Source organism: Apteryx mantelli, chromosome 20 (genome assembly GCF_036417845.1).
Source record: "Apteryx mantelli isolate bAptMan1 chromosome 20, bAptMan1.hap1, whole genome shotgun sequence".
Lineage (NCBI taxonomy): Eukaryota > Metazoa > Chordata > Aves > Apterygiformes > Apterygidae > Apteryx > Apteryx mantelli.
This window is the reverse complement of record NC_089997.1, coordinates 57,484-81,380: the sequence shown is the minus strand read 5'-3', so window position 1 is coordinate 81,380 and position 23,897 is coordinate 57,484.

Sequence of the window (23,897 nt, the reverse complement as noted above, 5' to 3'; positions counted from 1 at the left end):
TCCCTCCCGTCCCCTCCCGTCCCATGTCCCCATCCCTGTCCTCTGTGTCCCCCCATTCCCCACATCCCCATCCCTCCCACCTCTCCACATCTCCGTCCCTGTCCTCCGTGTCCCCCTGTCCCCCCACATCCCCATCCCTCCTGTCTCTCCACACCTCCACCACTGTCCTCTGTGGCCCCCTGTCCCCCCGTCCGTCCCGTCTGTCCCGTCCCCCCTTGTCCCCATGTCCCTGGCCCTTCCCGTCCCTCCACCTCCCCAAGTCCCCATGTCCCCGTCCCAGTCCCCACCGGTGACAGCAGGCAGCAGGGCCAGCAGTGGTGGGGCCATGGCTGGCTGTCCCCGTGCCCCAGGGTGCCTTATGTACCCTCTGGGGGGGGGAGGCACACTGTGGGGCTGGGGGCAGGAAGGGCCTCCCCCCTCCCCGGAAACCACAGTGGCCGCAGTGGGGGGCTGGGGGGACCCAGGCATCTGGGCAGGGTGGCCACATGTCACATCCCCCCACTGGGGGGGGCTGCAAGCTTCCCCCCAACAGTGACCTGATCAGGGTGGTGGGGGGGACGAGGAGGTTTGGGAGGACTTGGGGGGACAAGAGGGGCTTGGAGGGGACAGGAGGGACTTGGGGGGACAAGGAGGACTTGGGGAGCTTGGGGTGACCTGAGTGGACAAGGAGGAGGCAAGGGGGGACCTGGGGGGGACTTTGGGGACCTGGGGGGGATAAGGGGGGTAGGATGGGAGCTGGGGGGCTGGAGGCACCTGGGGAGACTGGGGGAACAAGGGGACTTGGGGGAGGTGGGAGGAGTTGGGGGGACAGGGAGTGACAAGGAGGGGGCAAGGGGGGACCTGGGGGAGATAAGGGGGAGGCAAAGGAGGCGCTGGGGGGCTGGCAGGACCTGGGGCGACCTGGGGAAACTGGGAGGACTGGGGAAACTGGGGGGGACAAGAGGGGCTTGGGGGGGGACTTGGGGTGACTTTGGGGACCTGGGGGGCCTGAGGAGGGAGAAGGGGAGACGGGAGGGACAAGGGGAGCTTGGGGGCACCAGGAGAACTGGGAGGATGGGGGGGGCTTAGGGGGAACTGGGGGGACAGGGGGAGACCTGGGGGGGACACAGGGGACCTGAGGGCACCGGGGCAGGGGGGAAGTGTATGGGGACATGGTGGGGGGGGCTCAGGAGGCCATGGAGGCCTGTGGGGACAGAGGACAGGGACATCCCAGCCCCCCAGTTCCTGGCAGTCATGTCCCCGTGTCCCACCGCAAACCCCAGAGCCACCCCCCCTCCTCCCCCCCGGCTTCCTGTGGGGCTGGGGAGGAATGGGGACATGGGGGGGGGATGACACAGGGGCTGGGGGGGGGGGAATGGAGACACGGGGCTGGCACAGGGCAGGCGGACATGGGGACATGGGGGGGTCATGTCTGTCCCCACTGCCCCCAAATGCCACCCACAGCCCCCTCTGCCCCCCATGGCACCCCTCTGCCCCTATTGCACCCCATGCACCCTTCTGCTACCTCTGCCCTGCATGGAACCCCCCCCCCCCCACCTCCCATAGCACCCCATTGCACCCCAATGGCCTCACTGCCCCCCCACTGCACCCCCCTGCCCCCCTGGCAACCAATTGCACCGCTGTGACCTCTCTGCCCCCCATGGCACCCCTCTGCTCCTCATTGCACCCCATTGCACCCCTCTGCCCCCACTGCTCCCCATAGCAGCCTTCAGCCTCGTCTGCCCCCCATGGCAACCCTCAGCCCTCTCTGCCCCCCATGGCACCCCTCTGCTCCTTATGGCAGCACTCTGCCCCCATTGCACCCCTCTGCCCCCCCTGTTGCACCCCCCCTGCACCATCTGCCCCCCCATGACACTCCTCTGCCCTCCTTGCACCCCACTGCAGGCTGCTGCCCACTCTGCCCTCCCAGGCCCCCCCTTTGCCCCCATTGTGCCCCTCGGCCCCCATGGCATCACTTTGCACCCTTCTGCCCCTCTGCTCACATTGCACCCATTGCACCCCATTGAGCGCTTCTGATCCCAAGGCACCCCTCTGCCCTCCTTGCACCCCATTGCACCCTGCTGCCATCTCTGCCCCCAAGGCACCCCCTCTGCCCCCCATGGCACCTCTCTGTTCCCTCTGCCCCCTATGGCACCCCCCTGCCCCCACTGCACCCTTCTGTCCCCTCTGCCCCCCATGGCACCCTGTTGAACCTCATGGCATCCTTCTGCTCCCCATTTAACCTCTCTGACCCCTATGACCCCATTGCACCCCTCTGCCCCTAATGGTACCCCCACTGCACCCCTTTGCCCCCCTATGGCACCCCTCCACCCCCCATGGCACCCTCGGCCCCCACTGAACCCCATTTTACGCCTCTGCTCCCAATGCCCCCATTTAACCCCTCTGCCTCCCCTCTGCTCCCACTGCATGCCATGGCACCCCTCTGCCCCACATGGCAACCCTCTGTCCCCCAATAACACCCCATGGCAGCCTTTTGCCCCCGTTGCACCCCATGGCACCCCTCAGCCCCCATGGCACTACGTTGCACCATTCAGACCCCCCACTACACCCCTCTGCCCCCCATGGCACCCTTCTGCCCCATCGCCCACCATTGTACCCCTCTGTCCCCAAGGCACCACATTGCACCCTTCTGCCCCTATTGCATCCTTCTGCCCCCCCCCCATGGCATCCCCCACAGCACCTTTCTGCCCTCCATGGCACACCATTGCACCCTTCTGCCCCCCATATCACACCATTACATCCCTTAACTCACTGCGCCTCATTGCACCCCTCTGGCCCCTCTGCCCCCCATGGCACCCCTCTGTCCCCAAACCACCACATTGCACCCTTCTGCCCCCACTGCCTCCCATTGCACCCCATTGCACCAAATGGCATCTACTGCCCCCCATGACACCCCTGTGCCCCCCTCTGCCCACCATGGCACCCCTCTGCCCTCTCTGCCACATGTGCACCCCGTTGCACCCTTCTGCCCCCCATGGCACCTCCCTGCCCTCTCTGCTTCCCATTGCACCCCTCTGCCCCCATTGCACCAATTGCCCCCCCACTCCCCTCTCTGACCCCCCACGGTACCCTTCTGCCCACATTGTACCACATTGCACAGCCCTGCCCCCATTGCACCCCATTGCACACTTCTGCCTCCCCCCCTCCAGGGTGCCCCTCTGCCCCTATGGCACCCCAAGGCACCCCTCTTTCCCCCTCCCCCATGGCACCTCTCTGCCCTCCCTGCCCCCACATTGCACCCCACTGCCCCCATTGACTCCTATTGCACCCCTCTACCTCCTTTGCCCCCCATGGCACCCATCTGCCCCCCCAGGAGTGCAGGGGATCAGCCTATGCCAAGGAGGCTGAGAGGCCAAGCCTTCCCCACCCAGCGGACCACTGCCTGGCCAGCAAAGCCAGGGGTTCACAGCAGCACCTCTCTTTTTATTCCCTGCAGAGGAGTCCATCTCAGGTACAGGGTGGTCTCCCCTTTGCACGGCAGCAGTTCCTAGTGCCTTCCCCTCTGCTGCTCCAAGGGCATCTTCTCCACAGTGCTAGGGAGTCCAAAGGAGAGGTGGTCAGTGTCAGGTATAGGGAGAAGGCAGAGAAAGAGTGGGCCTTGGTCGGGCCAGGTCTTCCTGGAGCTGCTGTGGACCGTGCCCTCCAGATGGGCAAGGAGACCTCAGGCTCTTGCCACCTTGTTGGAGAGCAGCTGGCTGCTCAGAGGACTGGAGGGAGGAGGGACAGGTCCCAAGGCTTGCAAGGGGAAGATGCTGACATGTGCCTGAGGCCGTGGCCCTGCTACCTCCTAGGCCCTCTCTCAGCTCCTTGGAAGCCACTGCAGAAGAAAGCAAATCCGGGGGGGGGGGGGGGAAAACCATTCCCCGCATTCATGGGAGGCAATGGCAGAGTCACTCCTGTGTGAGAACGTTTACAGACCAGCAGCAGGGACAGGGCTGGAGTTTGTGCTTGTGCAGGCGCTGCTGCCTGAGGAAATGGTAGGGCAGCAGCAGGCACATGGCTCAGACACGGGGCTGTATGGTCACTGCTGCCTCAGTACCTGACAGACAAGGACCAGGCGCATGGCTTCACCGCTCATTCTGAGGTCACTTCTGCCTCAGGACCTGTTAGGCCATCGGCAGGCTCTTGGTTGCTGTAGTTTCTTGTAAAGCCACCTGGATAGGCCAGCAGCAGGAACAGCATCAGCACAGCGGCTGTGAGGTCACTTCAGTCTGAGCAGCTGAGCAGCAGGAACATGGCTGTGAAATGGCTTGTGAGGGCACTTCTGTCGCTGAAGACGCTAGGCCAGAAGCGCGCTGGCCTTGCAGGGCTCTTCCCTGCTGGGCTGGGCTCTCCAGGGAGGAGTGAGCTGCCCCCAGGTGGCATTGGGCAGGGGGGCTCGTGCCGGGCTCCCACTGCCGTGGATCCAGCAGGGTGCGTGGAGTCCGCTGAAGACACTCATCACCGAGTTCACACAAGCAGGGATTTGGTTGGTTTGTTTGGGACTATTTGCACACTGAAAGCAAGAGACTGCTGTTGCATTTAAAAACAAAGATTTATTATCCTATTCAAAAGAACCGCGCACAGCACAGAACTACAACAACACAGTTCATGCGGTTGTGAGGTGACTCTGTTGTTCTACACAAGCACTCTACCACAAAATAAATATAGGGGTGTGTGTGTGTGTGTGTGTGTGTGTGTGTGTGTATATATATATATATATATATATGTGCATATATATGCATACACACACACACACACACACACACACACACACACACACACAGTATCTTCCACTCCAACTTAAAAGTCAGGATGTTGCTGGCAGCTCAGGGAGCTGGAAGACACTGCTCATAAACCTCTCTCCATGGAAAGAGCTTCTGCTGATCTCAGGGGGATTCAGATCGTGGTTTCCATCGCCTCGTACAACACTGTAGCTCCCACCACTGCATGGCCCTGCATCAGCCTGACTGCAGGCCCTGCACTTTTTCTAGCCTACCGTTTTGTTTTGTTTTTTTAATAATAATGGTGGAATGCAATCTAGGTGTTTTTGTGGAAAGAAATGTGTTTCTTTTCTTTCATTTAACTTAAGAGGAACAGTTATAATACATTTGTTGATTAATATAAACATTTCCTTTAGTTGGGTACATTTACCAAAAGTAAACAATCCTGCAGCCTGTAACGCTGCACTGTAGGCACTAATGGCATTTTGACTCACAGAACACTTCTATTTCTACATCTGTGTCTTTTTCTTAATGAGAAAGGTAAAGCACAAATAGACTTAGTGCTGTTCTGTTCCTTTTTACTTTTAGGCAGGAAATCCATTCTGTTGTTGGGCCTCCCTGTATTACAGCATCTGGACCTTTAGTAGAAGCATTTGAGAAGCATCCTGTGAAGGCATGCTTGCCGCTTTGGTCATGAGGTAGCGGCTTCTCTGCTTTTGTGCTTGAGGTACCACCCGCAGGCAACGGCTTGTGGTCTTCCCGAGCAAGTAACCTGGTCCAAAGGAGCCTCTGGAAATGAGACAGCAGACCGTGAGCTGGCGAGCTCTTCGGACAGGCTGAACGTTGGTCACCTCCTATAAAATGAACTTTGAAATTTCGATTCACAACCGGGCTTCTTTGACAGGGCCTGCCCTCACCTTTCCTGCCTATGTTGTGGCGCTGCTTGTGCTCCAGACTGGCTTGGACACAAGCCCACTCTGAACTGAAAACTCGGCACTCCCGGCGGTGCAGCAGCGTACCCAGGCTCCTACACCTTGCTGAAGGGCTCATCTGCTTTGCTCAAGCACAGCCCCACACGAATCGAGCTGTGAGGCTCCTTAGGAGGGACCTTAGCTCTCAGTAGCTCTGAAGTCAGGCAGAGGTTCAGGTCTGCTTCTGTCTGGGTAGCTAGGCCTATAATCTAATCCAAGGAGAAATTACACTCTGTTATTAAGTAACTGTTTTGTCTTGGTAGGCGTGTTCTGACACTTTGCCTGTACCCACTGTATGGTGGATACACAGTTTTCAGTTTACATCCTGTTTACATCCTGTTTACACGTGTTAGTTTGCATAGATAGAGAGTTATTAGTTCCACAGCAGCCTATTCTACATGCCTCAATATTCTCATGCAAACCTCCTTTTCAGCAGCACGCAGGAAGCCCAGAGGACAGCACCAACTATCTTTTATACTCCGCATGGCCGTGTAGAGTGGGGGGCTCTTGGAGTCTCACGGGAAGCTACATTTACTACATTTTTACAGCACAGTCCAGCATAGGCACCAGTTCTGGTGCTTGCAACATCAGATGTACGTCATGCAAATCTCCCCAAGGAGCTCTTCCATTGGTAGTTTTCCTTTTTCAGTTTCAGATTCATTTATGGATCTCTTAAGCACCTGAATGCTGTGCTTTCCCAAGCAAATGCATACTGATACCACTAGGACACCCTGCCTGAATCTCCTAAAATTTCCTTAGGCAGAAGACAATACTGAAAACACTGGTCTAAACTGTTTTCTGACTCAAGAGACTCACGCTGACCCAGCCTTCCCCCCTCCTCCCCACAGGCTTATTAGACAGATGTATAAATTTGCCTGGGAGAATAATTCCCGTGACTTTGAGATAGTTACTTATATCCTCAGTCCAGTGTATGTAATATGCGCAATGTAAAAGGCAAGCAAGGTACGTTCACCAAAAGCCTACCTTCTGACAGTCTGCCATTGCAAAATACAGATGTTACATTGTTCATAAGAGAAATCCGGTTAGCATTTCAATGCCTTTACCAAGATGTCAGTTCTTTCTTCATGAAGGCCAAGGCTTGAAAAATTGGGAAGCTCAATTCCACCCTGTGTTTCAGGGACTTTAGCAAGACAACTACACCAATGCCCATCAGCAGACTTCAGTAGGAATGCATCCTTCACCTTCTAGACTTCTGAGAGTTCACGTTCAAGGAAGGCGATAAAAACGTCGAACAGGTTACTCTCATGCTGACGATTTCCTCCTGAATACAGAAACAAAAATCTTGACTAGGTGTGCTTACCGTCCAATACTTTGAAAGAGCGGAACTTGGAATTTCTACAAATTTGTCCCACTGTTAATAAATTCCTTCTAAATTGAACACTGCACTTCCAGCCATGTCAACAGTTGCTGGCATCAAGGCAGCTCCCTTTTCTCACAGAAGGCTCCAGCAGTTCAGGCCTAAGCCCCCAGGTCAGGGCTCAGTGCTGCCCCTGGAAACAGTCCTCCATTTCCTCAGGACTGCAGAAGCCAGGTCGCTCTCCCATGGAATACTCCAGCAGCCAGGGTGCTAAGTTTCTACCTTATTTTTCCAAAGACGATGACAAAAAATGGTGTTAGGATACAAGAGTTAATATTGGCCTCCTCAAAGAGTGCAAAGCACTTCAGCCCTAGTAGCACTACCTCAAACATTGACATCTTGGAGTCTCTACCGGAAGCCATTCTTGCAGTTCCTTCAAATGATAGCATGAAGCTAATGCCGTCCTGCTATGCAAAACTTTGCAGCTTCTCCCCAAACTACTGCTGTTTCCCCCTAGTGGTCCATCTGCCTCCTCCCATTTCCATTTCCTGTCTTTAACAGTTCATTGAACTCATTCACAAGTCAGCCCTCAGCCACGTATCTGATCTCTCTCCAGACAGACAGGCAAGACTTGATAGTAAAGCCTTTGGTTACTCTTTAAGAAGATGCAAGTTCTTGGATTTTCTCTCCTGGAATTTGTCAGCAAGAGTTGAGCAGAAAGTCTAAAGCTGGGGGAAAGAAAAAGGTATTCTGCATCTCCAGATAATACCTAAGTATCAATAAGAAAAGCTAGCCTGCTGGTGTTTAGAAAAGCATTACAAGGAATAAAGAAGAAAAATCATTCAAAGCTTTTGGTTTTGTTCTTTTCTTTGCGATTCCTTTAAACTTGCTGAAAGCAAAGAACTTAAAGTCATATTTCATCATACTGTGAGTTGAGTTTTGCTGACAGAGAACAGATACAGGTAATCATTACATCTGCAGATATTGTGCCCATACAAGGAAACACCTGGTCTTTCAAGCAGCAAATTAGAATTGACTTCCAGCAGTTAAACCTGTCGTGCTCATAAACTAATCAAGTGTACCTAAAATGCTCAAAAAATCCCCACATCGCCAAACTCACCTTTTTAAACCAGGACACTTTTGGAGTACAGTCTCCTTGTAAGCCCTTAACTATGAGAAAGCATTGTATACGGTTTGATTCTACATATATTCCAGCTTTTATCCACCTTTAAGGAATTACTACCATAAAAGCTCAATACTGATAGAAGTTTTCTAAGCACGCAAATGTACTGATTCCTCAATTTAATATTCTCCTGCAAACAGCTGAGTTTGCATGGATAGTGGTAATACAGTCTCTGTTACCTTGGACGTCACACTTTGGATCTGTCATAGGACCTCTGGATAAAGCAACGGAAAAATGACCATCTCTCTTTTTGCATCTGAACTTTGGTCAGAAAGGCCACCCACGCCTAAAGATCAATTCAACAGAACACATACCATAGGTTAAAGAAAGGTAAAGAAACTCCATCATTGCCTCTATTTATAATTTTGGGGTTATGGGAGTATTCTTTCTGAATAAACTACTATAAAGGAGAGGGGCAGTAGAATTTTACATTCAAACATTTAGAGTTTACTCCCAGCCCCTCCAGCAAAGTCCAATTGCTCTTAAAGAATCACTTCTAAAAGGCCAGGTGTAGACAGCCCAGCTAGAGTCACCAGTCCCAAGAGATTAAATATTATGCCAAGAGATTCAATGCTGACACCATTTAGAATCTGTACAAGAGCAGGGAGGAGAGCACTTCATAGCCACGCAGTTGCTCCTCCACTTCCGCAGATTCCTCCCTCCCCCCTTCTCTAACCACACTCACCTTCTGAAAGCTCTGCTAGGGCTGCGCTTCCTGTGCCCCGCAAAATCTTCCTCATCCTCAGAGGAGGAGGAGGGCGAATCACTGTAGGAGACTGCATGTTTCCATCTGCCAGCTTGTCAAGAACAACAACACAAACAAGATTAAGAACACACTATGTCAAAAATCAAGAGAAGTCTACCTTGGAACGCACTGTGAGAGAGATCTACAAATTGTCCAGCTCACTATGTTCCTCAGGCATGTGATTTCCAAAAGCGTTACATGTTTTTCCTTGTGAGAGCAAAATTCAGCCTTTGCTGGGAAGGCAAAAGGCCTAACTAGTTTACAACCAAAATTCAGCTACAAATTGCTCATTTTCTCCAACGCAACTGACACAGAAAGCACCCAGTTTCACTGAGCATGAAGTATCCACTCTCTGAAACATAAGCCACTTGCACATACCAGTCTGTCTTCCAAAACTGAGGCCCCTCTTCTTTCCTAAACGGACTGCTCTCAAGAATGCTAAACAAAGTGCTCATATCATGCAATAGAGAGCATTTTCCAAGTTCCAAGTGCTTACAGAATGCAAAACAACCTCTGTCACCACACTCACCGTTACCGCTTCTTTTTGGACTTGTCCTTGTTTAAGTAGGCTTCCACAGAGAAACAGTCCAAGAAGAAACTAGGATTGGCAGCTGAGGGATTAGAAAAGAACATTGCACTTCTGTTCAGTCTGACTTTTGCATACAGTAGGCCAGAGCTGTGCAAAGGCACTGTATTGTGCTTGCGAATCTATTGCCCCTGGTTTCCACTGAACTTAATGTTCAAAGCGGTTACCAAAAACAGCAGGAAAAGGAAAGAAGGGAGCTCCTGAGAGAGCTTCAATTAATTATGATGCATACAGGAAAGGCTTTTGCCATTAGCTTCTGCAAAGTAACTTGAAATTCTTTCAGGAATGACACCAAGAATGCAAAACACTGAGTGTACTTGTCTAGCCAGCTTTTAATAATACCTTCTCAAGTAAGTAGCCAGATGCCAGCAAAGGAACATACATGCTCTCTTTACCTACCTGCCAACTAAGAAGAATTTCATATTATTTCTCAGTTAAAAAAAATTTTTTTCAAAAAAAGAAAATTGGTCCTGCTTTCTGAATGCAAGATAAATGATGTGGAGTATAGAGACAGAGCACATGGAAAACTGAGAAATGAGTCTGTGAGCACTGCCAAGCCCACACCTCACTCCTCCAGCACTCTTCTCTTTGATCACAACGGCATGAACTTCTCTCCTCTTCTGTTCTTTACTCTCCTGTTCCTTGAATCCCTCCACTTGGTCCAGTGATGCCATCTAACTTCCTTTACACCAACACTCACACATGCTTCCCTGTAATCACGCATTCTCTTCTGGCACTCTTCCCACTAGGAAAGCATACTTCAGTTTTTCTCCCCATTTCAAATTCCACAGTTTTCACTTTGCACCTTAACGAAATGCCGCCCCGTACTCTTTTCTCCCATTTGACACACTATTTATAGTGCCTTTATGCAGCTTTCTCCCATTCACCTCCCTGAAATCCACACGCTTGAACCAAGTCACACCGCTCCACTCTCTAGATCGCCCAGGCCTTGTATTGAAGCCACTCTGCTTAAAATCATAGGGTAACTTTTCTGAATTAGACTTCCAGACCATTAGTCAACTCTCATTCTTCCTTACTAGTCTACTGCCTTTGGCACATTTCACCATGCTTCTTTCTAGGCATCTCTTGCCCTACCTCCACTTCTTTCCGCCACCTTCCCTAGCTTCCTCCTTCCCTCTCAGTGGTCTCTCACTGTTCTACAAGGAGTCCTGATGCCAACGTGCTTCTTTGGGTGGCCCAGGCTATGGCTAAACTAACGCATAAAAAATGGCCGTGCACTCTTCCCTGGCCTGTTAATGACTAATAACAAGATTACCCCAGGGCTAACTAAGACCTCATACCTGCACGTTTGCCTTGAACTTTTTGGTAGGTTTTCGTTCCCCTCATTCAAAGTTTTGCACAGCCTGCAGAACATGTGCGAGGAACCGCCTTCACGAGGTATTGCATAATTACATCTCTCCCTCAAGGCCTGATCAGCTCAGCTACTGCAACATGCTCTTCTCTCCTGAAATACAGCCTTGCCCCACTCACATCCTTTCAGAAAGGTGCTGCAAAGCTCATATTCTGAGCTTAGTGCCTTAATCACAAAGAGCATTCTCCCCAAACCCTTCAAGTTTCTTCTCTCACAGCAAACATAAATTTGCTAAGGCTTTTCACGATTTAGCCTCATTCCTACATTATTTCCTACGGAGTACCCAGAGGACAGCTCTGAATTCCAAGCCGGCCCTGACAGCAGCTCCAACTGCCTGCCTGCTCAACACACAAATGCAGAAGCACCTTCTCTTCTCCCCTGTCATCTTCACGCTTCACAGGAGCTTTTCATATGCATCTGGCAGTTTACCTCACCTCCTGAATATTCTGGCTGGGCTGCTCACAACCCACAAGAACTGTCAGGCTGCTGCTGTAGTGAGAGCAGTGCTTATCATTCAGAGCAGTACTCTCCATTTCCTTGTATTCCCACCTGCCCTCAGACAAGCCTTTTCTCTTGTGTTAGGTTGTAAGCATTTTGGAAAAGGACTGGTTCCTTTTGAGGACTCTAGGTCCTGAGCTTACTAGCGGCGCCTTGGAGTCCATGACTATGGCTTTTAAGCTCCTTGGCTCTACAGAAATATGAAGAGATGAAGAGTATCCAGTAGTTCAGCTCATTTCTTTAAGATGAGGTTCTGGCTGGAACATGGTAAAGAAAACTGAAAGCCGGAACAAACCTACACTGCCATCCTGAGTGTCAGCGATTTCCTCATCCGTTCTTTAAGTTTCTTTCTTGTTCTTTCCTCCTCGGGAGTACATACCAAGGTTTTCCTAATTGCAAGAAACAAGAAGGCTCAGACACAAACATGCAGAAAATCTGACACGCACACTTGGTGCCTACATAGGAACTTTATCAAGGCTCTGCATATACACAAAAGATTAGCATACAGTTCCACTATGCAGAAAGCAAGAAAGAATCCCTGGAAACCAACCATCTAGTTTTACTTATTTTCACAGTAGGCAAATTCCAATTTAGGCTTGTAGCCTTCCATCTAACAGTGGTGAGAAGTTGGAAGCGTATTTTAATAAAAGAAATGATTAGCAAAACAAAAAGCAGGACATCCACAGAGATTCCTGGAGTATATGAATCTCTCTTTCCTTTTTATCCTAGAGTTCTCAAAGAAGAGGGCAGTGATCCCCGCAGGGAGCACCCAGGAGGAGAGAACAGGAACATCATTCTGCCATCCAGGATTGACCACAAGAATTTCTGCTCTAAACTGGGGTTCAGTAAATGGGGAAGCTAGCATGCATTTCTTATCCAGATACAAAACTGAGTGCACCAGCTAATCACACACTAATAATCCACCAGTAGAATCATGAAAAAAAGCCATATTTAACCAGCGGATACAGAATACTGGCACTTGACAGATATCATATGAAGCATTGTGGATAATTCTGGTCTCTTCTGGAAGGAAAAAAAAGGGAATTTATATTCAAACAAAAAGCAACAAAGGCAGGCTGTGAATATGCTCCAGAAATGAAGTGCCTGTCATTCAAAAGGACACTAGGAGAATTTAACAGTGAAGAGCACAGTGAAGACAGAGGAAACATGATTGTTACATATAACCGAAGGTGCTCTAGGCACAGAGAACCGCTTAAGCTCACGGGAAATGCTGGCACAAGAACAAACATCCATAAAGTTGCCACCAATAAATGTAGTTGGATTTGAGAAGGCTTCAAATCCTTGAAAAGAAAATTCTGGAAGTAGCTTGCAATCAAGGGAATCTCACGAGGGAGCTTAAGTCCATTTCTGAAAATGATTCTAGGATACATTTGCCCTGTAACGGGTGACTAAACTACCGGACACAGGAGATTCTTTGGGAGGTGATGAGATGTCAAGGAAAAACAGGCAAACGGGAATCCAAACCTGAGTTTCAGTGAGAAGCACAGGAAACAATACACTGCCTTTTTAGCCTGTAGGCTAACCACACTTCCCAAGCGCACATCGTTCTTCAGTGCATGACGAACAATAAGAGTCAGTAACTGCGGAGGAAAATCACGACACATTAACAGCTGGTTGTGCCCATGCAACGGAAGGCATCAGGCCATCTCTTAGCACATTTCAACCCCAGCCATCATTTTGATAAGTTTTAGAGTAAAAAGGCAGGCCCTGTAACAGCTGTTTGTAAACAGAGTGTCCATTCCAAAAAAAAAAAAAAGAAAAAAAAGAAAATCACAGAAAGGGCCTTCAGAGAATGCAGCATAAGGTGTATATGCCAACTTGTCCCTGTGGGATCTTGCAATGGCACTGTCATTTCTGAGGTCTGACAAAGCTTCCTTGCCATAACTTGAGGGGAAATCCCCCTGAAAGGTAACACAGTACCTGCTGACTTTCTGCTACCAGGAAGATCAGGCTCTTGCCAAGAAGCACATCCGTACTTCAGAGATGCCGACACGCCAGGCTCCCAGACATCTACGTGCGACTCTGCAGTGACTGACCAAACATGTTGCAGGTTGCCTACACGGAGCAGAGAGAGCACAGGCAGCTTCACTGACTAGCATCATCCTCAAACCCAGCAGGAAAGGAGAAAGCATCCTTCCTTACAGAGAGTAGCAAACCTACGTAAGCCTCACCCACTCTCGCTGGAGTACAGAATCGCAGAATGGCCAAGGTTGGAAGGGACCTCTGGAGATCCTCCTGTCCAACTCCCCGCTCAAGCAGGGTCCCCTAGAGCACGCTGCCCAGGATTGTGTCCAGACGGCTTCTGAATATCTCCAAGGAAGGAAACTCCACAAACCTCTCTGGGCAACCTCTTCCAGTGCTCTGTTACCCTCACAGGAAAGAAGTTTTTCCTCGTGTTCAGCCGGAACTTCCTATGTTTCAGTTTGTGCCTGTTGCCTCTCCTCCTATCGCTGGGCACCACTGAAAAGAGTCTGGCCCCATCCTCTCTACACCCTAAATTACGGAAAGCAGGCAAAAAGTCATGGGAAGGACAAACTATCCAGCACAGAAAGGTCAGGAGTGCTGCTCTTTTCTGGTTTTCCCCTTCTGATTAGAGGCCTCCATGAACATTTTTGCTAGTACCCCAGAGTGGCAGGAGGACACAACTGAAGCCTGTTCATTGCTTGCTTCCACCCCGGCCGAGCTTTCACAGGGAACACGCTCAAACCTGCTTTCCTGCAGCACAAGTCCAGCTTTTCTGACCGCCTTCTACGCTTAAGCAGAAACCCCAGCCATGAGGAGGGCTCTGATGGCTTTCCAGACTGTCGGTATTGTCAAGAGAGAAAAGACAGTCTGCACTGCAGTCAGTGATATGAAGGAACAGGAATAACGTTGGGCTCTGGATCCAAAGACGGGGAGAAGGGAAAGCAATTCAAAAAGAAGAACGAATCTCCTCGCTTTGAGAGAGGCCTGTACTCCACGACTGTCACGCAGACACCGCAGGACAGACACATGATAGCAAGAGAAGGGTCCTGTACAAACCTTCTAGGGCGTGTTATATTCCTTTAGGGAACGGGTGCTGTGAAGATGAGTGGGTATTTCCTCCCAGTCTGGACAGCGCAGAAACAACTGGGCGGAAAGAAGAATACCCTAGTCACTACCCTCTCATCTAACATCTCAAAAGGAGTGATGAGAGACCTCCCTTATCCTGTCCACAGAAATGACTGATCATTGCCCTCGCAAGATCAAACTGCGAGTCAAGGCAAGGGAAAAGCCTATCCTGCTTGTCCAGGATTGGCCTTCAGCAGTTAGAAGTAGTTGGAGATGTCATCTTCAGAAATGGCTTTCAAGCCCTTCCTTCCTTGCAGCATATTTGAACCACCTTAAGGGAAATAACCTGACTTACTTACTCTGTGACTTGATCTTACTCTGTGACTTGATCTTACTTCAGGAAGATTATGAGTGAAGGACCAGGGGGCAGAGAGGGAAGAAAGGGAGGGAAGATTGGGTCTTTCGGGACCCCACTACATCTGCCCAGCCACAAGAGTTCTCACTTCAAAATGATTTCTAAAAAGGGAACCAGGGCACGTAGTTGAGCGCTGCCTTAAATACTTAGGCTGAAAAATTATTAGTGAAAATCAGTTTTCTGCTCCTCTTGATGTTTGCCCCAACAAAGAAATACAATCTAAACACATTCAGAATCAGAGCAGGAAGATGGCCAGTAAAGCCTTTGCTTTTTTTTTTTCTCTCCTCCTCCCTCCCTAGCTCTCCAATCAACTTAAGCATTCAGCTGCCAATTCTTTCAGGTGACAAAGTTCATCTGAAGAACACTCCACACCTGCCACTTTGGGGGCAGCATGGCTTCGCCCATCCCCCTCCTACATGCGTGCAAGACAGGACAACCCAGCAAAACCACATCGACTTCACTAACAACAGCTTGCAAGCCCCTGAGCAAAAGCTGCTCCTCAAAACAACTCCTGTTTTAACAGGTCAACGGGTTAAACACATTTCTCCCCAAAAGACGCAAAGACCACATACATTACAAAGCCATTGGCTGCAGGCCTTTGCCCAAGAGGAAGTGCACAGCTTCTGCTGGCAAGCACGGGTCAGAAATCCAGACAGACAACACAGCTCTGACCTGCAGAGGCCTCTGGAAGTCCCAGCCCTCGTCCTACACACCAAATATGCAGAGAGCTGCAAAACCCCAGCCCCTGCCCCAGACACTTCACACCTACACCACTTCCCCACTTCTGCCATTTGGGCAAGACATCTGCAGCTGATGAGGAGCTGCACTCACCTCTGCGAGTCTCTGCTTTCCTTCACCTGCTTTGTCTCTGGACACACAATCTGCCTACATGCACAGAAAAATCCCCACAGGCACTTCCGTTCAGGTGTCGTGGAATCTCCTAATGAATGGAAAAGAGAGGGAGAATTTGCCTCTCTCTTGGCTGCTTGGCCCACTTGCCCTCTCAACTGGTCCATTAAGAACAGGACGAGATGCCTTTGGCCCTTCTCTAATGGCTTGCGCTCATTAGTACGGGTTCAGGCCTTACGAGGAGGAATTCCATTCCCCTTTCCAAGCCAAGTAATGCTCACATACACGTGACTCCAGCTGCTTAAAACAAAACACAAACACAAAAAAACCCACTCACTCATCTCCGTATGGTAGGCCAACAGAAAGAATCAAAGGACACTGCCTGGCTGGGCAATAAAGTGTCCGAGGATAGTCACTGCAGGACAAGTAAAGCATCTGGGGGAGAAAACCCCCAAATCTTAACTTTACATGCATAGCGACAGGCTGTGACCTAATGGTTATTGGTCAAGAAGACCCAACCACTCAAACAGAGATGGCCAGGAAAAGACATGCTCCTTGCTCTGCAGAGGTCAAAAGAAGCAGAGCAAACGGTATTAGAAAAGGAACAGAGAACCCAAGCAAGAAATTGCATTAGGCCCTTCCAAGGACTCATGGTAGGCCTTCAGCCCAAAGACTGGGTGCACCTCTGGAAGAACAAATTCAACCAAGGCCATCGGGCTACTACCTCTGCCTGACGAAGCTCCCAGGTCTGTCACAGCCTGCTGGAAGAATACTCTAAGGAGAAAAAAAAAAAGTCACTATATACTGCCCTCTTCTGGTCCTGCTTCCTCGACAGCTGCTGTTCAACACTAGCCAAGAGAGTACCAGGCTGAAACAACATCTCGTTCAACCCAGTGGCCCCTCTGCTCCTGCTCTCTAAAGCTGTTGGAGTAATCATCTTCACTACCTCTGCATCAGGGGCCAAGACGTCTAAGGGTGTCAGCTGAGCTAGAGATTTGTGCTATGCCAGCTAACACACGCAGAAATGTTTGCTAACGCTGAAGAGCTGCAATAATTTGGAAGCTCTTGAAGTGGGGAGAGCGGGGGCCAGGAGCAGTTACAAAGCTCTTGGAAGAACGCAATGCCTCCCATGGATAGCACGCTTCCTCTTACACTCAGGCTGCTACTAGGAAGCACTTCCTTGACATTCTTCCCTCTGCTCAAAAGCCTAGCTTTACTGATTGCTCTGTAAAGTTAGCACATTTGTGCCAGAGGCTACCATGGATTTGACAGCAAAGTTTTGCCTCTGAATATACTGGGAAGGTGGCAGAACCTCGGCATCCAAGACCCCGCACGGAGGGCACAATGCCACACGAGATCAATAACTCGGGTCCCATTCCCTCCAACTTGCAACAAGTCAATCACAAAGATTGACGGTCTGCATCTACTAAGAGAAAAGCAACAACATCTAATCCTGCGTTAAACAGAGAGAACCTGACAAATCCTTCTGGTGAGTCAAAGCAGAAAAGCACTGACTGAGCAGTTACTTACAGCAAAGCTTCACAAAGCTTGCTGCCTTTTGGTCCCACTGCATCAAAGCATTTCCTGGCCTTCTTTCTGACCCGTTATTAAGATACACTTGTTAAAGGAGACACAGCACAGCCTTGGGCTGCACACAATAAAACCAAAATGGACTATCCTTACTTGCTGGTGCTCCTCACCCAACTCTAAAGAAAAGCCAGTTTGACTCACCACCAGTGCCCAGGGCGTTCTCAAGTGAATGGGCACTAAGATGCGGTCCTCTTGGAAGACGTATACTCCTCCCCTCCATCTTCCTACTGCTCCGGAGCCCCCACAAATTAGTTTGCGATAGAACAAAGTACCCAAAGCATGAACCACTGGCTAGCCTTCCTTCTTCTTTCTTTACACCACAAGATTCACATAGCAATTGGTGATCTGTATAACAAAAAGAAAGCTTGAGGTGAAAAATGCAACACTGCTTTACCAAAGGAAAAGTACACCAACACTTCTCTGCTGGCCACCCTGCAGCAGGCAGCTGCCTGAGAGAACTCCAGGCGCAGCTTCTCTTCCCAGACGTTAGCGCATGGTTACCGCTTCAGAGTTTGCTAGGAACACTTGTCACCCACTCCAGTCAATCTGGACTTGAGTAGGACTAACTCCAGGAAGCAGCACCAGACAAGAAGGACAGGTGCTTTCAGAAATACTGCGCCCTTCGAGGCTGAAAAACAGAACCTGAACACAGATACTTTGGAGATCTGCAGTGGGAGGGGGGGTCAGCAACGAATTGGGAAAAGGAAACTCACATACACCCTCAAGGGGTATTTTTCAATATATACTGGTGGAGAACACCACTGCGCTGCAGCAAGTTTTACCTCACCCTTCAGCCAGCCAAGCTCCTTTAGCCTGTGGATGTGCTCACAGGTGACCCTGAGGTTGACAGCACTGCTCATCATCTCCTCTGGTTTGCCTTCCTCCAATGCAGCAAGGACCCCTCTCGCCATTCCTGCAAAAAGCACAGGTACAGGGGAAAGGGCTCAGGAGACAAAGTCCTCAGCACAACCACCTGTGCGCAGCAGTCAGCTGAAACAAGGCCTTGCAAAGCCTGTCAAGCTACAGCTTGGAAACAGCAGGAGTGCTTTGGAGCACCGGATCACTGGCTTCCTCAGTTTGCTGCTCAGTTAGCAACAGCAGCCTGGGATTTTTTTTTCCTTTCAGAGTCCTAATTTGGAAGGGCAGGGTTGTTTCAATCTGTTTTCATATCAGTGCTGACAGGTGCAAGAGAGGAAGCTGACAGAAAACATGAGCGCTAGCAAACACAAGGAAACGGCTGAGGAACGAACACAAGAACAGCAAGAGCCTCCTCTCCCACATCAGGCTGCAGCCCTCACAACACTGAGCTTTAACCTCACCGCAGCAGGCATTCTCCACACTAAGGCACCTAACACAGGAGCCTGGAAGAACTTGAAGGTGGTGAGCTTCAAAGGGAACGGAACTGACAACACAAGGGCAAATGGATGTCACTACATGGGAGTTCAGGCAATCAGAAGTCCATGCTGGGCGTCTGACTCGCTGCAAAAGGCCTGCTGGCATCCAAGTCTGCTTAAGGAAGGCAAAGAAACCATGGGCGTATTAGCATAAAATACTCTGATCTGCCATAGCACCTCCTTCTTGCTTGAGGCTGGGTTCACAAAATTCAGAAACCACCCTTTTCCCTCAGATTGTAGCATTACTCTGCAGGCTTCAGTAAACCCTTGTTTTGCTAGTCCTTTCCAAGCCAGATTGGAGCAAGTAAGGACAGACTGCTCGACTAGCACACAATGACAAAAGTCTTGCTCACGCATAAAAGTGCAAGAAGGATATTTTGTACACACAACCAATCAGCCAGCCAATTCCTCCCTTTCCAAACTCCCAAGTGCCTTTTTAGGGATGGCCGCTTTCAAACTGTGCACCCGTCTGCTACTGAATCCAAAGCCAAGAAAGCCACAGCGTTGGCTGAGTTTACACAAGCATTAAGAAGCTCAGCAAAGCCTCCTATATAGCTCTTCAGCTGAGACTGAGTTCTCATGATAGTTCTCATTTCCACGGTTAAGCTTGTATTTCTCATTTCAGTCCTTATCACAGATGAAAATCCAAGAGATGCACCACATATCTCACAACACACGGAAGAGCAGACTAAACACGTGTTGCAACCTTGTACTGGGAGTCAACTAAGCTGGTGAACTGTGCGCTTTCAAGCGTTACCCCACAGGCAAGAGGGAAAGAATGAAAACAGCATAGAGTGGAGCGCTCCGAATGGCACAGCCACAAAAGAAATGACAGCAGGAGACCTCTGTCAAAGCACCGTTTGTTGAAGAAGGCCCCCCCCTACCCCTGGGAAAAACAACTGGCACCACAGAGCATTCTTTACTCAACAACATACTCGGAAGAGAGCAAACAGTTACGGTTGAAAACACTCAATCAGCTTTCCCTAAAAAAAGAAATAATAAAAACAATAAAAAGCCCTTGCGGGAGACAGCGTGGTGCCTTCCTGAAGTCAGCGCAAGAGCAGCCCCTGCTCTGCCCTCCTGCACTGAGCTGGGCAATGCTGCTGCTGCTGCCTCCCCAGGCACGTGGCTCCCTCCTGGCCAGGCCCTTCCCACCAGCACACGTCCCCAGGGCAAGGACCAGGCTGGGGCTGCGCTGCCAGCAGCAGCCTCGCGGGAGCCTGCTGCCAGCTCCCCGCTCCGAGCCCTGGCCTGTTCCCTGGAGCCCAGAGCTGGGCGCCAGCAGCTCCCTCCCCTCGCCCACCGCCAGGAAGGCTTTGTGCCAGGCAGCTCCCGGCTGTCTGGGGGAGTGTGCGGGGAGGGCTTGGAGGAGCTCTGCAGCTCTCCTGGACCTGGGAGGGAGGTGGCGAGGGCCACGGTGACTCCCAGAGATGCCTTTTGTGTCCTGCTCATGCTGACGTGGCAGAAGCCCCCCAGCGCTGGGGTCATCATGTGTGGGTGTTGTGCTGCTTGCTGCCCACACCTGCATTTCGGAAAGGAAAAATGAGTGTGGTGTGGGGCCAGTCACTGCAAGTGCACGAGAATAACTGACAGGCATTTTTCAAGGCAAAGTAACTCTTCTTGTCCTGTTGGGTGCCCGAGAGATGGCTTCTTTCCTCAGCAGCATCCCTCAAATCCTGTAGCTGCATGACGGCCTGCGCTGTGTCCCGGGCCCTGGGGCCTTGGGGCCTTGGAAGGGCCACTGATGGGGCCCATGTCCAAAGCAAGCTCCCGAGAGCTCCCCCCCACGGGGACCCTGCTGCGCTCCTCACTGAAAGCACCTCGGAGTCCCAGGGAGAGTCGCTGTCTTCCTCCCGCTCCACTCCTGCTGCTGACGTAACACCTACAAAGGAAGTAAGAAACGACATGCCATGAGTCCTTCTTTCACTCTGCTGTTCTCCTCCATCAGGCAAGCCCTGCAGCCAAGAGACGGAGAACAGTTCAACTACAGAGGAAAAACAAAGCCGTGTTGTTCAGCCCCAGCCGCACTGCCGTGTTCTCGCCACTTCCCGTGGCCTTCTCTGCAGCAGAAGATGCCCAAGCCCAGCACGGCAGCTCACACGGCTACAACAAACGCCCAACAGATGGTCGGGTAGCATGCAAACCAGGCTCAGGCAGGCCGGAGTCATGGAGTAGGGAGGTTTCGGGGGCATCTCCCCTCCAAACTAGGGCTCCAGAGTTTGGCACTCACGAGCACTTTGCACGGTAGAGGAGGAACCCTCAAAGCGCTAGCCAAAACATCCTCACATGTGCAGCAAGTCACCAGGAAACAACGCTCCTTACCTAGCACTACCACAAAACAGCTCCCTCAACTGACACTCGCTACCCTCAACCTTCCCCCCTGGCATTTGCTGGCAAGGGCAAAAGGGGGTGCCGTACCGTCTCACAAGCAGATCACCATTTCCGGTCATTGACTCGGCACAACTAGCAAAGAAACAAAGCGGATCAATGTTTATTAACTCACCTCTCACACCAGCAGGGGCTTCTGCAGCATCCGCAACTTGAGGACCACCAGTAGCCTCCTCTCCCTTCCGTTCAGGTGATTCTTCCTAAAAGAGGCCAGCCAAAAGCGTTGGAAAGAACAGAAACAAGCAGCCTCTGCACAGGCAGGCAACACCTTGCAAAGTACTTCTCTCCTCTGTACCCACACAGGGAAACGTTCTCACTTCTCTTCTACCAGGCCTGCAGTTTTTCCTCGGGAACGTCTTTGAGCAGACAGCAATACCTAACGTCACAAACGCCCGGCTCTGCTTCTGCAAAGCTCCTGAGAAGCACTGCCTGCACACAGGCTGACCCTGGCTTCACCTACGTTACAACATCCAGGAGCGCACGCACCCTTTCCCCCTCCTTTGCGCCAAGGAAAACCAACAGCTGCCTGCTTCTCAAACAACCTTAGTCAAACCTCCTTCTCTTTCCTCGCTTTCACTCTTCAAACCACAATCATATCTTACTATGTCTCTGAAGAGCTACTGCAGCAACATTTGCGACAATCTCTCAAAGGTCACTGAAAAAAAAACGGAACCAGCTTAAAAATCAAACATGCCTGCATCTCCAGCAGTACAGCCTGGGTTCCAGCACCACACTTTCAGTCTTCATCACAGCGCAGTCCCAACGCCATACACCGCAACTGGGGAAAAAAAAACAAAAAAAAACAAAAAAACCCCCCACAGAGTTGAAACAGGCAGCGTGAGATCACATGCAAGCCTGGAATGTCATCCGCATCCGGCATGAGAAAAAAAGACCCGCTTGAGCAACTCCCCGCCAAGCACACTTGAGGAACCTGACAAGGAGGAAAGGAGAGCCAGGGGATGAAGCATTTCAGCAGATTTTGAACAATAAACGCCCTTCCTCCATATCAGTCAGAGTTCTATTGCCAAAGTCACTGGAAACAAAGAGCAAGCTCTGGAGGACAAAAGAATAGGCAACCCAGGAGCTGATCAACTTTTATGGTCTCGAGATCTGACTCACAGGAAGAAAACCACGTGGCCATTTATCTTGTCACCTACTGCTCTTTCACCCCCCCGACCACAAGGCTGCTGCATGCTCTGCCACGGCTACAAGTCTTTGAGGAAACAGCTCACAGCAGCAGAAAGGGTGGCAGGCAGGAGACCGCTCTGCAGGAGAAAACCACCTGCCTGGAGACTGAAGTCCAGACAGGTCTTTCCTGCAAATGAGTCGTCCCATGGCAAGCGTTGCCTGTTGAGGCACTTTACCTTGGCAGCTGAACTGTGGTTTTCTTCCTCAGAAGCAGGACAGCTGTCATCACTCTCCTCTTCCTCCAACATTCTTGAAAAGCAAAGGCAAGAAGGACCCTGTCTCTCCAATCTTTCCTCTTTTTAGGCAGGTTAAAGGATTTGGGAAAAGGTATTGTTCAAGTCTCACCTTACAAAGTATCCGTGGGAAACGTCGTCTCTCACTGTTCAAATATTAATTGACATGATTAATTCTTAGCATGTCAGACCTTCCAATGTCAACAATGCCTACAAGCGTGCAACACGGACAGTTCTACAGGCCACACTGGAGTGGAACATTCAGGCGAGACAGCACGAACAAAAGTATGCCCCAAACCACTGATTTTTCTCATCATACTGAATTCTCCCCCCCCCCCCCCAAACTAAGTAAGCAAGCAAATTCAACACTGTCCTCATATTTCCTTCTAACATTCCTAACTGAAAAACTAGCATGGCGCCAAGATGCTATGTGAGCAGACAGTTAGCAAATGCTGGCGCGGGCTGAACAGGATAAGAAGTGACTCAACTGCTGAACTCTTCATACCACGCATGCGAGCATACGCCACAGGCAGAGATTGTTCTCTCTCTCTCTCTCTCTCATTCTCTCTTTGTCCCGTCCCCCTCCACCAACCTGTGGTTGAAAATGCCAGGTACTGCACAGTATTTGTAATTTTTTTTCTTTTTCTTTTCTTTCCTTTTTTTTTTCTTTTTTTTTTTTTAAGAAAAAAGGAAAGCCCCCATCTATAAACATGGGGGATCCAATAGGCAACAACCCTCCGAACGGACGGCTAACACGCTAATTATAGAAGCGCCCTCACGGCCTTGCAAGACACGTGTCCAGTCGGAAACACAGAAGCGCATTTTACAAAACTGTGTGCGCTACTCCATCCAAGACCTCCACTGAAGTCAGTGGTGAACATGGTAAGCTTCAACAATACAAGCCACCAAAAGAAAAGGCTGTAGGGATTTTCCTCATCAGCTCCTCCACGGTTAAGGATCCTACCTCCGCTGGCCAGAGCGCAGGCACCCAATGCAAAGCCAGCAGCTCCTGCTCCGGGAGGCGTGCTAAGCGCTGGCACGCCCTTTGCGCCGCCTGCAGAAGCTTCTCCCGCCTTTTCCCCGACTGCAGAGTCTACCAGGTGTTGACTAACACTGTATACAGAAAGAAAGGAAACACACTGATTTTCAGACTTTGCATTGCGAGCAATTTGATGCGAGCTCAGCACCACAAACGTGAAACCTAACGGAGCATTTGGGTGGAAGTCGAGGACAATTTCCCAATTTGCACTTGACACGGGAACAATATGTACCAGAAGAGTCCTTTTCGCCCAGCTGCAACAAAGGTCTCCACACACCATTAAACCTTGCTGCTGTTACCAAGCATGCCCATAAACCAACACGGACGTTCGGACAACTTAGCAACTCTAACGGTGACCCAAAGCACCTACCGAG